At 40.7% G+C, this 12,406-nt stretch overlaps 1 protein-coding gene across 6 annotated transcripts in view; it reads right to left on the reverse strand.

Moving 5' to 3' along the window:
• Positions 1-12,406, reverse strand: part of CTNNA2 (catenin alpha 2) — a 2,102,590-nt gene that overhangs the window by 595,817 nt on the left and 1,494,367 nt on the right. The window lies entirely within an intron of this gene.

Genomic DNA, 12,406 nt, shown 5'->3' on the forward strand with positions numbered 1-12,406 from the left:
GACTGAAATGTTTGCAAAAAAAAATCTTATTTGGTAAAATCAGAATTTCTTCATATTTGTTGGGTAAAACTTTTTGAGAAAGAAAGAAAGAAAGAAAGAGGAGGGGGAGAGAGAGGGAGAGGTGGTGAGGGGGAGATAGGAAGAAGGAGGGAGAGAGAGATAGAGGGAGAAAGAGAGAGGGAGAGGGGAAAATAGAGAGAGGGGGAGAGAGAGAGGAGGTAAGAGAAGGAGAGGTGGTGAGCGGGAGAGAGGAAGAGTGAGGAAGAGAGAGGGGGAGAGATAGAGGGGGTAAGAGAGGGAGGGGGGGTGAGAAAGGATGAGGGAGGGACGGACAGAGAGGGGAGAGAGAGAGGGGGAGAGAGTAATAGAGGGGGAGAGAGGGAGAGGGGGTGAGAGAGGAAGAGGGAGGGAGAGAGAGATAGAGAGAGAAAGAGAGAGAGGGAGAGGGGGAAATAGAGAGAGGGGGAGAGAGAGAGGAGGTAAGAGAAGGAGAGGTGGTGAGCGGGAGAGAGGAAGAGGGAGGAAGAGAGAGGGGGAGAGATAGAGGGGGTAAGAGAGGGAGAGGGGGTGAGAAAGGATGAGGGAGGGAGGGACAGAGAGGGGGACAGAGGGGGAGAGAGAGAGGGGGAGAGAGAAAGAGAGGGGGAGAGAGAAAGAGAGGGGGAGAGAGGGAGGGGGTAAGAGAGGGAGGGAGGGACAGAGAGGGGGACATAGGGGGGAGAGAGAGTGGGAGAGAGTAAGAGAGAGAGAGGGGGTGAGGGGGAGAGAGGAAGAGGGAGGGAGGGACATAGAGGGGGAGAAAGGGAGAGAGGGAGAGGTAAGGAGGGGGAGGGAGGGAGAGAGAGAGGGGAGAGAGAGAGAGAAAAAGAGAGGGAGGGAGAGAGAGGAGGTGAGGGTGAGAGAGAGAGGTGAAGAGAGGGAGAGGGGGTGAGGGGGAGAGAGAGGGAGAGAGTGAGGGAGGGAGGGAGGGAGAGAAGGAGAGGGGAGAGGGATTGGGGTTCAGGGAGAAAAAAAGGGATAGGAGGTGAGGGGGAGAGAGAGGCACAGAGGGAAAGATCTAGAGGGAGGGAGAGAGAGAGAGAGATAATTTTGAGATATGTGATGCACTTTCTATTCGGGTAGAATTGTAACTGCTTCTTCCCTTTGAAGTGAAATGGATGGAGGAGCTGCAATTACAACAGCTTACTACTAAAAAGTCGACGGCGAGCAGATAAACAGTGAAGAGAACACAGAGTGACCTTCTCTTCAAACAGCTGATTGGCAGTGGTGTCGGACCCCTGCCTATCCTGAGAATAGGTCATCAATATAGAAAACTGGCCAACCCTATTGAAACATTTATTTCTGAAAAATGATGATTTTAATCATCCCTACTAGACATCATGCCTGGTGTAATAGGGTTGATCCTGCTGACAGATGCCCTTTAAAAGCAAGTTTTTACTGTCTAAATAATAGTATGTTCGGATCAGAGATATTGAAATTGATGGCTCCCAATTATTGGTAAATTATTAGAAATAGATAAAGAATGTTCTCTGTGATGAGGTATCGGAGAGCATGGGGCCCATATACTAGGGTCCACCTGTAGCACACCATGAATCTCAGGTCAACCATCTTTGACCGTATTAAATATTTTTAGGTTTGGGGATGCCATGACGAAGCTCACCACGTCACTTTGATTTTGATGCATTTTGTTACAGTTTTTGCTTGATTCCATGGTCACAGAATTAACCATTGCCCCTCCAACGTGACCCTATGGCTCAGGCCTAATTGAGAAAAATCATGGTAACTTATAGAGGATAGAGGGCGACACTCATTACATACTCACACATTAGATTTACTAAGCAGAAAATAGAGGTCTGCTTCTTTCGCTTCCAGAAATGCTGACATTTTCAGATGTTTATTTTCATTGTTACATAGTTTCCTTTGTGCTGATAGTTTTATTACACTGATAATGTAACAACATGATACAATGTATCAGTAACCAGCCTGGCAGAAATCCCAGGAAGTTACTGTGGCAACGACAGCAGCAAGTCTTTGACATTTGCATATTTTGTAAAAAAATAAAAAAGTTTAAGATTTATCACATAATCACCATAAACCAAAAGAAGAAAAATGTGAAAATGTGGATTACTAACAAGGGTCTCTCCACTGCGGAGAAAGACTTGTGTGTATTTTCCCGTGAGCACCATTTAATAGTTAATATAAAGCCTCATTCACGCGTTCTCCTCGGATAGCACACGTCCCCATTCATTTTAATGGGTGTATTCAGACATCAGTGTTTTAGCGCGGTCCGTGGGTCAGTGTTTTTAGCACGGATGCATGCTCTATTTTTGTCCGTGTTCACGAATCCAACACGTCCATGATAGGAGTAGGGAAAAGGGGGTCAGAGTTATGGCTTCAATGTGATGTAGGACGTGTGGGTGCACACTTTGTGGCAGGAGGCGTACCTGGAAAAATAAAGAAGTTATGTCTCTGGAAATTTAGGGAGTAAAAAACAAAAAAGCAAAAGCGGAAAAACACAAGATCTAGAAGGGATTAGGAACGTCACATTGGCTGTATCAGTCTTCTGTCAGATGTTCAGTCTTCTTGGGCACCTCTCATCTCAATAGCATCTGCAGAGGTACAAGTCACAGTATGTACTAGAGAGCCTCAGGTATCTCAAGCCAGATGTACGGAGTCTGTTCTGGAGTTTTAATCATTCATGGATAGAGCTAACTGGCCTTTCAAGCACATTTATGTACCACAAAGTTCATTCACTGGCTTAACATCAAAAGCACCGCGTGAGCCACATACATGGGCTCTGGGAACTGATAAGATGCAAATGAGAAAAGAGGTACAGTGTGAAATTAGAGATTTCCCACTGTGCATAGTTCTACTGAGTCAGATAGGAACACAACATCTGAATATGGCTTCCAGACACAGTGACATATGTCAGGTTTATCTGTACAAATATCGTACATATAAAAATGTACTATACATATACATATACAGTCCTGATCAAAAGTTTAAGACCACTTGAAAAATGGCGAAAAATCATATTTTACATTTTTGGATCTCAACAAGGTTCCAAGTAGAGCTTCAACATGCAACAAGAAGAAATGAGAGTGAGACAAAACATTTTTTGAGCATTCAATTAATTGAAAATAACGATTAAACTGAAACAGGCTGTTTTTTAGCTGATCAAAATTTTAGGACCACATGCCTTTAAAAGGCCAAATCTGTACAAAGATGTAGATTCATTGTCATTTTCTGTCAGGTAGTCACACTTTGTGATGGCAAAGGCAAAAAAACTCTCCCTTTTTGAACGTGGTCGGGTTGTTGAACTGCATAAGCAGTAAGACAGCCATTTGGAATTTCTTAAATGATCCTGAGGGTTATGGAACAAAAATGTCAAGTGGAAGATCCAAAAAAATTTCATCAGCACTGAGCCGGAGGATCCAATTGGCTGTCCGTCAAGACACTGGACGATCCTCGACCCAAATTAAGGCCCTTACTGGTGCTGACTGCAGCCCCATAACCATCAGACAGCATCTGAGACTGAAGGGTTTCAAAAACAAAAAACTTATTCAAAGACCTCGTCTCCTTGAACGCCATAGAACTGCTCGTTTGGACTTTGCAAGAGAGCACCAGACATGGGACATTCAAAGGGGGAAGAAAGTTTTATTCTCTGATGAGAAAAAATTTAACCTTGATGGTCCTGATGGTTTCCGACGTTACTGGCATGACAAGCAGATCCCACCTGAGATGTTTTCTATGCGCCACAGTGGAGGGGGCGCCATAATGGTCTGGGGTGCTTTTTCCTTCAGTGGAACAATGGAGCTTCAGGAAGTGCAGGGGTGTCAAACGGCTGCTGGCTATGTCCAGATGTTGCAGAGAGCATTCCTCATGACTGAGGGCCCTCGTCTGCGTGGTAACGACTTGGTTTTTCAACAGGACAACGCTACAGTTCGCAATGCCCGCAGGACAAGGGACTTCTTCCAGGAGAATAACATCACTCTTTTGGCCCATCCTGTGTGTTCCCCTGATCTAAATCCAATTGAGAACCTTTGGGGATGGATGGCAAGGGAAGTTTACAAAAATGGACAACAGTTCCAGACAGTAGATGGCCTTCGTGCGGCCGTCATCACCACTTGGAGAAATGTTCCCACTCACCTCATGGAAACGCTTGCATCAAGCATGCCGAAACGAATTTTTGAAGTGATAAACAATAACGGCGGAGCTACTCATTACTGAGTTCATGTTTGGAAGTTGGATTTCTGTTTTGGGGGGGTTTAGTTTTTTTTGGAGGTGTGGTCCTAAACTTTTGATCAGCTGAAAAACAGCCTGTTTCAGTTTACTCGTTGTTTTCATTAAATTGAATGCTCAAAAAATGTTTTGTCTCACTCCCATTTCTTCTTGTTGCATGTTGAAGCTCTACTTGGAACCTTGTTAAGATCCAGCCATGCTAAATATGATTTTTTGCCATTTTTCAAGTGGTCTTAAACTTTTGATCAGGACTGTATATATAGGGTTTGTTTAGCACTACTATAAGTAGATTCAGTCATCACTCAAAGGTGCAGGCAGATTAGTTCTCCTCCAGAATTATGAAGACTCTGTTATATGAACCAAACTAGAGAATCCTCCAAAAGAAAGAGACACCCATCTGTAGATGGCGGTTGCAGTTGCCTGCAGATGGTTTTCTTCTACAGATGAGCAAATTAATTCTACTGATTAGGGAATTTGTCCTGAAAATACTCTAAAATTCAGATACTAACAAACCTAAATTTCTTGTGACTTGTTTTAGGTGACTATATGACATGAAAGCCAATTCTCCTTCCAAAAGGACAAGAGTACTTAATATCTCCATTTTGCAATTCTCTGAATAAGAAAAGCAAGTCAGTTATTTTTGCAAAAAGACAACAAATTTGAGCATACCAACAGAAAATTACTCTGGTTGAGTGGCCTTTGTCAAGGTCTTGGGGGCCACTCTTTATTATTAGGGAGACCACCTAATATGCATGAGGAGTGTAGTAGTCCAGTCAACACTGTTCTGTGCTTCTGGGGAAAATATATGCAAATTAGTATATATTACTTTTATTGACATCAGATAGGCTTAGTGTTCTTTTCTGTTTGGAAGAAAAGCTAATTTGAATATATTTCCCAGAAGCCCAACTGTATGAAAATTATCTTTCCTTTATGGAAAAAACACACACAGATTGAACAGTTTCTCTCTTTCTTTCTCTCTCTTGAATCAGAACTTAGTGAAGTTTTTTGGCACCAGCCCTCCAACATACTAGGTGGCATGAAATAAGCACACTCTGGCTCATACTACTGGATGCAGAGCCATAGGTAGGCTTTCTTACAACTGGAGCAAGGGTTCAGTTTGCTGTTCTCATCATATATTTAAACTGGCACAGGCAAAAAAAAAGCTTGTTATTGCCCCCTTGGCAGGCAGCACCCAGGGCACATGCCCCAATTGTCCTCCCTAGCTTCACCCCTGACTGAATCTGTCCTAGTGACAGACTAAATTTAATTTCATAATTAGCAATTAACTGGCAGACATCAATCTTTGTCCATCTCTATTCCAGTCTCCTGTCCCCTGGACCTCTCCTGCAGACCATCAAAGATAATGCTACTTTATCATTTCTGGGAGTGGTGTGTGTTGGAAAGTCGATGACTATATTTAATTGAATGTAGTTTGTCTTATCCATAGATCAAATAGGTTCTAGGGAATGATAAAAAATGGCCACAGGGAATTGAACATGCCCTTGAACATGAATAGGACTGGTTGCCTCCACTTACAGAGCTGCCTGGGAAGATGAGGGGATGGGGTTTCACTACACTGCTCTACAATTGATTATAATGATCTGATCCTGCCTATGATATGCCATTATGGCTGAGCAGCCTGACAGGAAAAAAAACTAATATGTAGTATATGCAAGAGCACAATGTGTAGCGAGACCCTTAGGCTACCAGTCCTGCACACATTCTAGGATAGGTTGCTGGCAGCCATTTTAAATCATTCCTAGAAAACCCCTTTAAGAGAAAAGATTAAGAACTGGAAATGACTTCAGTATGGTCGCCTTAATCAAAATTGCTATACTGCTTCATGAATTACTTTTCTGTGCTAACAGAACCACCCCAAAATTACTTAAAGGGACACTTTTAGCACAAATTTATATTACATTTTTAAATACAATACTTTTTTTAAAGTTTTGGCTATTTTTCTTTTTCATTTTGGCACTACCATGCCATTAAAAATGAAGTACAACATACTGTCCTTTTGTACCGGTCAGACCTCCTATATAGGTTGGTAGTCCACTGTTATTTTACTGCTGCTGTGAGAGGAAGATGTTATCTGAAGGGTAATACTCATGATAACAGTAGGTATAGAATTGGGATTACAAATATGACAGTTTGTTTGTTTTGTTGATAGGCCTAGATAAAGAGATTCATACAGAAGCATTATATTGATTAGTGTAATGTGTGATCTCAAATTAAGTGACTAAAGGTGGGCTCTATGTGGTTGAAGTGATGGTTAGACTGAAGAAGTCAAATTAGGGTGAGTTCACATCACAGTTATGGATTCCGTTATTGTTTTCGGAAAATAACAGAATCTATAGGATGGAAGTGAAAACGGAAACCTTTAAGAGGCATTTTGTTTTGATCCTTTATAAAACAAGTCTATGGGCAGCATAACAGATCCGTCCTGGTTTCCGTTATGCAAAACGCAAAAAAAGTCCTGTCGACTTTGTTTTCTACTTTGTTTTACGTCTTGCATAACAGAAACCAGAGGGATCCGTTATGCTGCCCAAAGACTTCTATTATGACGGATCAAAACGGAATGCCTCTTAAAGGCAATAACGGAATCCATAACATTGATGTGAACTCACCCTACAGCTGTTTGCTGAGCTCAAATATTTTAGTTTTTAAACCAGCGCCTGGATCTGAATTCTTTTGTAATTGAAGGCAATTAAAAATTTTGCATATCCATTGATTTATTCAATAAAATGTATCTATATAGTGCCACAAACAGTTTTTATTTTATTTTATTATTTCTTTGTCCTGCTCACTGAGATGGCTGCACATGCTCAGTTTCATCCTTCAACTGTTTCCTGTGTTGTGATAGGGAGAACATGGACACGCCCCTGAGCTGCAGCAGAAAAGACACATCCCCCTGAGCTGCCAGCTTGATATAAATCTAGCAGAGCAATGAATGGGGAGATCTCTGGATCCATGTGAGGTACAGGGCTGGTTCTAGCTTTGTTGGAAAGAGATTGTCATGTTATATATGATGTCTGATTTAAATGTTTACATTAATCATGGGATATCCCCTTTAAAGAGCCAGGACAGGAAGTAGAACACATGAGTTGACTGTAAAACAAATTATACAGAATATTCACAGATGGGCTGTTAATGTCATAAACTATTTTTGATGGTAGAGTCTTTTGATGCTTTGATTTTGGATCTAATATGGAAAGGCAGTGGGACTCCCACATCTTTATAGTGAGGCTTACTATTATGTTTTCTATAATTTCTTTTGGCTGAAATTAAACACTTTTTTTTCCTCTGAGAGTCAAATTGTGTAAACATATATTCAGAGTACTTCGGCAGTGTCCTGCTCCAGTTCACTGCAAAGTGCAAAATAATATATTACAGTGAAAAACATGTATTTACTGTATTTTGTATGCACAAGGTATTGTGTTATGCAAAACCATTTTCTCTTTGTAGCAGTCAAGAGCGGAAATATATGAGGTTATTGAAAAGTCATGGTCATACTATACATATGGTTGCTTGCAGGTGTTAGGCCATTTTTCTTTAGGAAATTTAGAGACCATGAGTCAAAAGATGCCAAGGATGACTTTTCTTAAAGAAGGGGTGAATGCAGCATCCTGTTGCAGAGTCTCAATACACTGCAAAATGAAAAATTATTAATTTATGTGTAAAACATGTATTAACTGTATTTTGAATGCATTAGGTATTAAAGGTCATATTCATAGCCCTCAGTGGATGCGGCTGGTGTCACCCTCCATATATAGAGTAGGAAATAACATACTAGTCAATTCTAGTTAGTCAGTCTGGCCAGTTTGAAGCAATAAGTGAATGGACAGCAAAGAAAACAGATTCACATATGTAGGAGCTAACAGCTAAGCTCATCCTGGACCCCATACCACCCAGAATAGGGCCAGAAAAACTAGGAAAATCACACCAGATGAAAGGAGCTGTGTGGAGCAAGTACAGTAGAGATAACTTGTCTGAAAAGGACATATAGTCTCTAAAGCATGTGTCTAGTCTCTGATGCATGGATACACAAAGAACTGTTCTGCTGTACATATGTCTCATCATTGCTTTCTACACTACTATTACACTCTAAAGTGTTGGCGTCACAACAACCGAGACCCTCACTTGAACCTCAAAACCTTCATCACCAAGGATACCTCCTCCATTATCAGGCAGGAGAACTTTAGAACTGGAGAGTGCCCTGTAGGGAAAACAGGTGTACCCTTCCCATCACTGCACTCCGGGCCAGGGAGCTTCAGAACCTTGAGTATAGTAAATACTTCCACCATCAGCCACCCAAATTCAAGTATGCCCCTGTGGCCTGGTCACTACACTTTTTTTTGGGGGGGGGGGCTAAAGTAACCCTTCTCAAACTGTAAGAGGGGAGTCAGTTTTCCCTTAAGAGGTTTAGGAAAGTCAGTATTCATTTTTTTGTTGCACAGTATATGGGTTATGGGATTCAAGGGGTATCTACCCAACACTGCAAAAAAGCAGCAAATAAATCTTCACTAATTTGCTGCTTTTTTGCAGTGTTGGGTAGATACCCCTATATTTTAACAAGACAAATTAATAAAGTATTCATTATTTTGTTTTAGCGTCCTACCCCCACATACATTTTTTTGATTGTGTAAAAGGACGCACACCCATTACACCAATTTTCAGTTTTTTTATGGGATTCAAGGGTATATTTTGGTAATCCCTTTGTGGGGTAATAAATCTTTCAATCATTTAAGTTTTGAACTGGATTCCGGAGGGACATATTTTATTTGAAGAAAATGGTTTGGGGTATGTCACTCAGCAGCATTGAGATATCAACTAAGTTATGCCCTTATATCTCCAGTTAAGACAGGTATATTTTATATATAGACATTTACTATTTCAGAACTTTACGAACATAACTAATAAATGTATAAGTAAGGTATATTCTCTGTTAATACATTGGAATTATATGGGATTTGTTTTAGTCGCTGTCAAATGTTTGCGCCTCTATTGGTATAGGGAGGAGGTAACCAAGATGTTTAGTGGTGTATAATAGATGGAGGTCCTTTTATTCTCTGCTTTATTCCCTGCTCATCTCAGAACTCCAAAGTATGCTTCCAGGGGTATAGGGCATTCATGTGTCCTAAAAAGATTCTTAGAACATGAATGTCTTGCGGCATTCCTACTGCTTTTGCATGAAAAACCATTGTGGAACCATATCATAAAAAATGAAAAAATAATAATAGGTTATGCCGGCAGTCTGCACCCTCTAATGCCCCTCTGTTCCCACCAAGAGCTCACCAGGATCTTTCCTCACTTCCGGTAGTGTGCCTTTCCAGTGGACATGGCCGTCGGAACCCCAGTCTTTTTTTTTTTTTTTTTATGCAGAGGAGAAGATAATACCTGTAGTATAAATATTAGTCTTGATAGCTAGTAATCTCCAGTAGAATGGAGCCATATAAAAAAAAAATGGGTCATCATCCTGCAAACTACTACTCATAAATATTGTATGGCAACATAACCTATGTCACGCAGTAATAATCATTGTGCTGCAACCCGCAGCTCAACAGATGGCATCCACACCTTGGCATGCATGCATGGATAAGTGGTTGTCATGGCAACCACAATGAAATTTGGAATTCCCTTGACTCGAATGCAGGTGTGTAGAAGTGAGGTTCATGATCAAGAAGGAATATTCCGATTTAGTGACTTTATGGGGATTAGGTAGAGCATCACTGGGTTCAGCATTAATATGACTATCAAATGGAACCGCAGGTTCTTAAGCGGCCCTCGGGATAACAGTTCACCATAAAGTGGGATTTCAGCGGCTGTCAGGGGCTGATACACTAGATGGACAACTTTGTCATGGTAAAGTTTTCAGTTTAGTAAAGAAATTAAAAAGAATAGAGTAAAGCAATGTACATTTTCTTACTTCCCAAACTAGACTTGACTATTAAAAAGCCTTTTGTTTCGGCTACGTCTTGCTGCCAAGTTAAAATTTCCTGTTTTGTGAAACTGTCATAGGTTTTTTTTTTTTTTCTTTTTGGTATAGGGACAAAAGAAACTCAGGTTTTGAAACAATTGTACACAATATACATCTTTCATAGTGTGTGAAAAGTGAAGGCAGCTACATGTAGCCCACCCAAAACTATCCATTATTCACCGTTCTTTGTTTCTTTACACACATTTGTTAAGGTACTATGTGTTCTTCTATAGACTTTGTTATTTCTACAATACAAACTGTTAAATTTATGTGTGGTTACAGACTTTTATGCAATTGGTTATACAAGATTTATAGACATTCATAGTTACATTTGCTATTTAACTTTTTTGGGAAGAAAGGTACTTATTGGAACATAAAGGGAACCTGTCACCGGGATTTTGTGTATAGAGCTGAGGACATGGGTTGCTAGATGGCCGCTAGCACATCCGCAATACCCAGTCCCCATAGCTCTGTGTGCTTTTATTGTGTAAAAAACAAACGATTTGATACATATGCAAATTAACCTGAAATGAGTCCTGTCCCTGACTCAAGGACAGGACTTATCTCAGGTTAATTTGCATATGTATCAAATGTGTTTTTTTTTTACACAATAAAAGCACACAGAGCTATGGGGACTGGGTATTGCGGATGTGCTAGCGGCCATCTAGCAGCCCATGTCCTCAGCTCTATACACAAAATCCCGGTGACAGGTTCCTTTTAGGGTAGCCCTACACAACTTGGTGGGCCCAGCTGACCATCTTGTATGCATTGTATGTTTAGCTGACGTTCGTTCAGACTATGTCAGGGAATGGATTGGGCCTGTTAAAATCTATCAACACCTTTGGAAGGATTTTTTTTATTATTATTGCTTTTGCTCATTTTGGGTTAAAACATTTTTTTAATTGTCTTTTATTAAAAAGATTTCAACTGTTTTTGTTCTACAGAGCATCTTGCTTTCAGTTTCACACTAAACCTGTCACCTGATGGCTCAATGTATAACCCTTATCTATGAACTCCTGACAGCTCCTAAACACTCATGTAAACCACATGCGTAGTTTGATATAAATTGAGCTATGATAAGTGTTTAGGAGCTATAGATAAGAGCTATACATTGAGCCATCAAGTGACAGGTTCAGTGTGAAACTAAAAGCAAGATAATCTGCAGATAAGTTTCACTCTAACCCTGTAGAACAAAAAAATAAAATAAAATTGAACCTTTTTTAAATAAAGACTGAAACAGAAAAAAAATTGTTTTAGCCCAAAATTTGTAAAATGCAATAATAACACAATTTACTCCGATTGTCTGTTCATAGCCTTTAAATTTCAAATTACTCCCCTCTCCCCATTAAGAGCATATGCACACTCAGCCAAACCCTAGTTGCATGGGCATAGGGAGGTTAGGAGGAATGTTAACAGAAAGAACTGCTCAGTCATTTGGTATTGAATGTGAGTGGCCATATCTCCGCTTCCATTGGATGATACGGATCTATATAGAGGCTGTATACCCTGGTAGGGATAGACAAACATTGGTCGGGACAGTTCGCGAACGCGAATGCAGGTTCGCGTTTAATTGCTCGAGAACCACGCATTCGCGGAGGGCCCCATTGAATTTAATGTCAGGCGAACCTGAAAAACCTTCAGGTCCTATTTGAAGCCACCAAATACTTACTGCACAAATAGTCCCACAACATGGACAGTGACATACCAGAGGGGGATCATTGGCAAAAATTCCCACCAAAAATATGTATTTTAATCAGAGGCCATTTTTATGCGTCTTAAAGGAAAACTCTCTAAAATGTGCCCTGCTGGAGCCTAGAAATTTTTTATTTTAGGCCACAGGAGTACAGGCCACAAAAATTAGGCATTCACCTGACAGAGAAGAACTTGTGATTATGTGGCTGGAGGTACATTAGGTGGTCACTGGCTAAAAATTTTACTGTCGGCCAGTACATGTCACTCCTGTGACAGGTCTTAGAAGGTCTGAAAGATTATTTGCACATTAGTGATCTGACAGCCTCTTTTTGTTTCACTTTGTCTGTGTGTTGCTGGTATGCCCACACCTCCTGTTCAGGTGTGGATCATGTGACCTTTACCCATCCCTATTTAGTCTAACTTTACCCATCACTCCTTGCTCTGGATAGCTTCATTTGGTTTTGGAAGAGCTGGAGTGTGGTTCGTGTTGTAGTC

This window comes from Bufo bufo, chromosome 2 (genome assembly GCF_905171765.1).
Source record: "Bufo bufo chromosome 2, aBufBuf1.1, whole genome shotgun sequence".
In the NCBI taxonomy this organism is placed as follows: Eukaryota; Metazoa; Chordata; class Amphibia; order Anura; family Bufonidae; genus Bufo; species Bufo bufo.